The sequence below is a fragment of the Equus przewalskii genome, chromosome 6 (genome assembly GCF_037783145.1).
Source record: "Equus przewalskii isolate Varuska chromosome 6, EquPr2, whole genome shotgun sequence".
In the NCBI taxonomy this organism is placed as follows: domain Eukaryota; kingdom Metazoa; phylum Chordata; class Mammalia; order Perissodactyla; family Equidae; genus Equus; species Equus przewalskii.
This window is the reverse complement of record NC_091836.1, coordinates 30,025,218-30,031,520: the sequence shown is the minus strand read 5'-3', so window position 1 is coordinate 30,031,520 and position 6,303 is coordinate 30,025,218.

Sequence of the window (6,303 nt, the reverse complement as noted above, 5' to 3'; positions counted from 1 at the left end):
CATTCTACGTATGATTTATCTTTTATCTCAGTTACTTTCATAGCTCATGCTTTGAAACTGCCCTAAAACTTAGATTCCTGCTGAGGGCTGTGTTTGTCGTTGAGGATGCATTTGTGTTGACTGTGTCCTCCAAAGTTTAGCTCAATGGTCCCTTTCTCTCCTTCTGTTTCCCTTTCACTTCCCTCAGGTAGCTCTTTCTTTTGTGCTCACATAATACTTAGTTCAAACAACTATCTTATCAGATTATATGAGTATTATAAATATTTATTTTACTGATAGTTTTGTGAATTCCTTGATGGGATGGACACTATTTTAATTAATCATCCTTTTATTCTCAGGCTGATACATAATAGTTGCTTAAGTGTTGGTTCATTTGAACCAAATTTTCTTTCAGTAAACAATTTTTGACAGGCCCATGATCTAGGAAACGTCAAACTCAGTAACATTTGTACCTTACGTTTAAGTTTTGTATTATATTCTGTAGCATCTCTAGAATTTTTTCCTTTCATTCTGCTATTGTTTCAGTGAACAAGACTGAATCTGAAATAGGTTGAAAAGTTTCCTTAGAGTGTTGTGAGTTCCCAGAAATGAAAGTATTCATTAAACTGCAGAAACAGAGATTAAGCTCCAAAGAGAAATATTTTAATGCTTATCAGAACAGAATTGACTAAATTTGATTACTTAATTTTTATTTCAGAGTAATCACATGGAATTTTCCTGCAATGGAACAAAACTTATTGGTGAAGAAATGTCCCTTGATGTACCCTTTTCTGCATTGTTCATTGAGTGTAGATAAAATCATCATGGTCATGAAGATGATGAATGCTTGTGCTTTGATGTTGCTAAACTTCCACAGTTGTTGTAGCTTCCTACTGAGCTACATTTCTAGTATAGTTTTTGAAGTTTTTTTTTTTAACTAAGGAATATATTTTATGGTGATGGTGGTAGTGGTAGTAATCATGGTGATTTTTTAAAAATTATTTCATTGAGGTCATATTGGCTTATAACATTGTGTAAGTTTCAGGTGTACATTAGGATATTTCAGCTTTTGTATAGACTGTATCGTGTTCACCACCAATAGTAGTGATGGTGATTTGTTTCACTAATATTCACTGTGCAAATGGAATAGACACTAAATACTGAGTTATTTTTTGCAGTTAATCAAAATTAAAAAGTCCTTCAAATTAAGTGATATATTATTACAATATTAACTGTGTCTAGCATTGTCTGTTCAATTTAAGAATTTGTTGAATACATTTATTCTTGTGTTATCTTTTATTTTTAATCTCAGGAATGAAATAAGTAAACCTTTCCATCCGGAAGGATTTCACTATAACCCTGCCTAAAGAGTTAATGTTACTATTGTTAACCACTAATCGAGTTTTCTGATCAATTTCATTTCGCTTTATCAAGTAACTGCTAATTCACTACCCTTTTGTTCTCTTTTCCCCTATGTCTATTTCAAATTTTAATCTGTCAATAATATGGGCCATTAACAATGTGTTGTACCTTCTTCATTCTTCTCTGTTATACACAGATTATATTATTTATACATATATACTTTATGTATATTATGTACATATGCATGTTAGGTATATATATATGTGTGTGTGTGTGTGTGTGTATCTATCTCACATTCATTTGTTTGGATACTAAATAGTACTTTCCTGAGCATTTATGCCAAGTGCTGTGGTGAATGCAAGATAGATGTGATATTTCCTGCCCTCAAAGATTTTGAAATATAGTCAGGAGAATAAAATAATTACAAAATAATTCTTCAGAAATACAAGTGCATTAAATACAATCCCAAAGTGCTATGGCGAGTCAGAGGAAGATGATATTTCCAAGTATAGAATCAGGGAAGATTTCATGGAAGAGATGTATTTTGAGCTGGGGCTTGAAGAGTTGGTAAGATTTTGAGGGACAGAGATTAGGGACAAAACATTCCTGATAAAGGGAAAAGTGTAAATAAGGGACTTGATTAGGGAAAAGTAGGATCTATTTGGGAACAGAAATAGTCCATTTGGGCTTTGACATAGTTTGTGAGTGGATTTAATAGAAGAAAAGGCTTTACAAGTAATCTGAAATCAGTTCATAGAGGGACTGGAATGCCATGTAAAGGTGTTTAGAATTTCGTCAGTTAGCCATGGGGAACATGTAGGTTAATTAACTATCTACTTTAAGATGATTAATTATAAAGTGGACGGGACAAGATGTGGGGAGACTAGTTAAGAACTTACTACCATAGACTCAGGTGATGTATGTATCACTATGAACTGGAGTGTTGGCCATGTGTGTAGAAAGGAGGGAATATTTGGTATATCCTGTCCATGTGATTGGAATTCAACAGTAGATAAGTAAGAATAAAAATGGTAAGAACTCATTAAAGGTTGATTGAGTAAATTAACTTATTTTGGATTTAAATAGTATGGTTTTGTGTTTTTGCAGAAATACTTGGCAGACCAGGAGTGGAAGCAGAGGAAACAAATGGTGATTACCAAGATCATAGTTTGGAAAATGAAAAGATGTAAAGGTCAAAAGATAACAGATCTTGGGGTGCTAGTGAAAGCATCATGGGAATGACTTCACCAGTGCTACCGACTAAACAGAGATCAAGTTTAAGTGCAGCTGGAAGAGAGTGATTAGCTGGGGGGATATGTAGGAATTTTGGAGTTTCTATATCATAATTAGAAATTGAATAGATTCAATAGAAGTGAGGAGTGGCTATGTGATAATTAAGAGAGGATTTCCTGAAGGTGAAGCACTTCCAGATAATGATGATGTTCAGGTTGTGGCCATATGTACTGATGACTAAAATGGAAATGAGACGAATATCACTGGACTTGATGAGGCTAGGGTACTAGAAAGGCCCTCCATGTAGACAGAGTGGGGAAGAAGACCATAAACTGAGATAGAACTAAGTGATAGAATTAAAACGTCCCCAGATGAATGAAAGTTCAGAGACAAATTTCCATGAACTTTCTCCATCTCTAAGAAAGTTGTGATACTAAAATTGGGCAAGTCTTAGTGAAGAAGCCCCACTCTTTCTGCCAGGTTCTGATAAACTTAAGAATGCTCAGTCACTTTCTAATATTTCAAAGATTCAATTTATCATTTCAAATACAAAATTATACTTATTCTCTTATTCGCTAAAGGAAAGGGCATATAAGTTCACGATCATTGGATGTGTTTAAAGGTGCAATCAACCCTCATTATTTATGAATTCCATATTTGCACATTCACAAACTCACTAAAATTTATTTATTTGTAAACCCAAATTAAGGTAGTATTTTCATGGCCATTTGCAGAATGCGCAAAGCAGAGAAAACTTTGTGCCACCAGATGCACACATTCCCAGCTGAGGTCAAACAGGGCAACACTCTGCCGCTTTTTTAAAGTTCTCATACTGTGTCATTTTGAAGATCTATTTAGTGCCACATTTTTCGCATTTTTGCACTTTTTGTTCATGATTTCACTGTTTAAAGAGGCCCCCAGGTATAGTGTTGTAGTGCTGTCTAGTGTTCCTAAGCACAAAAAGCTGTCCTGTGCCTTAGGGAGAAAATATGCATGTTAGATAGGTGTCATTCAGGCATGAATTTAGTGCTGTTGGCCGTGAGCTCAACGTTAATGAATCAACAATATATATTAAATAAAGTCTCTTTAAACAAAAACACACATAAAACAAGACTATCTTTGGTTGGTGAAAACATGACCAGAGGCTTGCAGGAAACTAACCCTATATTTCCCCTAGGAGTAATTCTTCAGGATTCACTAATTCAGTGTTCACAGCAACTCTATAGAACATAACTACTGCAAAGAATGCGAGTTGACTGTACCTTTTTGTTTCGGTTAAAGGTAGCTGTCTTAGTTGTTTGGATCCACACTCAAGTTCTTTATCACTAATGACCATTCCTTCTTTGCAGTGATAAACTTTGCATAGGTACTGTTCTCTTGTCAATTGGTCGATGAAAACCAAAATATGATTTATTTAAATTTTTATTTTGAAGCAATTTTAGACTTATAGACAAGTTGCAAAAGAGTACAGTGTTCCTCTAATATAAGATTCCCCTAATGTTAATATCTTCATAACCACAGTGCAATTATCAAAACCAGGAAATTAACATTGTTGTGATACCACTAACTAATCTACAGACCTAATTAGAATTTCTCAACTTTTCCCATTAATGTCCTTTGTCTAGTGCAGGATCCAGTCGGGGATCCCACATTGAATTTAGTGTCATGCTTCCTCATCTCTTTCAATCAGGGACAATTCTTCAGTCTTTCATTGTCCACCATGAACCTGACACTTCCAAAGAGTACGACTGGTCAGATATTTTGTAGATTGGCCCTCAGTTTAGATTCATGTGATGTTTTCTCATGATTAGATTGAGGTTACTCATTTTTGGCAAGAATACTATAGAAGAGATGATGACCTCATATCAGGGTCAATGATGTCAATATGTTGTCTTACTGGTGATGTTAATTTTGACCACTTCGTTAAGGTAGTGTCTGCCACATTTCTCCACTATAAAGTTAAAGTTTTTTCTCTTTGTAATTAATAAGTGGAAGATGATTTTTTAATGTTAAAATTTTCTAGATTGCTTTTCAACCAATCAGCAAGCACGTTATCACTTATCAATTCAGTGCTGAGCACAGTGATAAGGAGTTGGCATAATTTTTAAATGGCATTCTTTTGTTCACTGAGAACTGACAGTCTACTCAGGGAGATAGATAAGGGATACCTTAAACAACATTATACACGGAAAAATATAGAGAACTACATTGTGGCAAATTGTGTGGCACAGGATATAAGAGTTACAGGAGTGACCAGGGAAGGCTTCCTATGAAAAGTGGGAACACCTGCCGGACTTTGAAGGGTAGGTAGGATTTTTCCAGGTAGAATTTTATAATATAGTGAAATATATTGAATACTTTAGTTCCTTAGGAACTGTGCTAGAAGCCAGCAATATTTAGATAAAAAACAGAATCCCTACTTTCTAGGAGCTCCCAGGCCAGTGAGAAAGGCAGAGATGTCTATAAATGGGGAGCAAATGTGATCAGTTTTGTATGAAGATGGGAGAAGAGAGGGTATTATAAGTGTAGGGAGCTATATCGTACTTTAGAGATGAAAGGAGAACCTTCTGCTCAAACTCTCTGCGCTCTAAGAATGCCAAAAAGCATTCCTGCGATGATGTCATTCAGTCTATACTTGAACATGTCTAGTCACAAGAAGTGATCGCTGAAGACATATTCCACTGATTTATGCGTTTTACTGATAGAAATTTTTTTTTTCTATTGAGCCGAAATGTACCTCCTCCAAACTTTCACCAATGGGTCTAGTTCTTCCCTCTTTTGCTGCAGGAAATAATTCTACTCCTTCTGTTTCAGGATAGTTCTTAAAAGTGCAGACATTATATCCTTTCTTAATGTCCCCCTTTCAAGGTAAACATGAAGAAATCTATATACTATATGTGATTTCTACATCCTTAACAATTCTTCATGTATTTGTTTGTTAATTGATGTGGCAACCAAAATTGAAAATATTTTCAGGCTTTCCAACCAGTGGAGAATCTCATGTAATTAGCCTCTTCTTTGTTCTAGACAACATAATTCTGTTAATACAGCCTAAGTGTGCTTTGGTTACTCTGGAAGCCAAACTGTTGGCTTCGTTTCTGTTTCCTTTCTAAATAATCTGTTCCCCCTCACTCAATTCCCCACACCCTCATCCTCAGCCTGATTTCTTCCCCCGGAAATATTTAAGAATAATTATTATATGAGGTGAGGTCTCCCCCATTCAGTTCAGTTGCGGTTTTGAACCAAGCATTCAAAACTTATTTCTGTCATATTTTGTGCTCTTCATTTTGGCCTCCTATTGGAGTTCTCTTTATAGTTTGATCTTGTTGTCTGACATAGCTTTCATTTTTTCCCCTACTTTTAATATCTGCAGATTTGGTAAGAATATAATCTATTTTTATCCGAGGCTTTAATAAAATAAATAAGATAGGGTCAAGAGCAGAGCTCTTGGACAAACCATGTATGTCCGATCATTTCACAATATAAAAAACTCCCACCTATCCTACCAGTCAGCCTCTGTGTTTCACTCGTTCTAGAGGGAATGTGTGGTGAGGGGAGAGCAGGGCATGCTCATTGACAGTGATGAGCCTGACCTAACCAGAGCCGAAGGTGGAATGTTGACCAGTAGTTTCAAATCAGGTTCTGCTTCTGGGAAGATGGATCATGTTATGTCATATTCTAAAATCCAGGAAGAGTCATTATTGCTAACAGCAATAATTCTATAAAGTT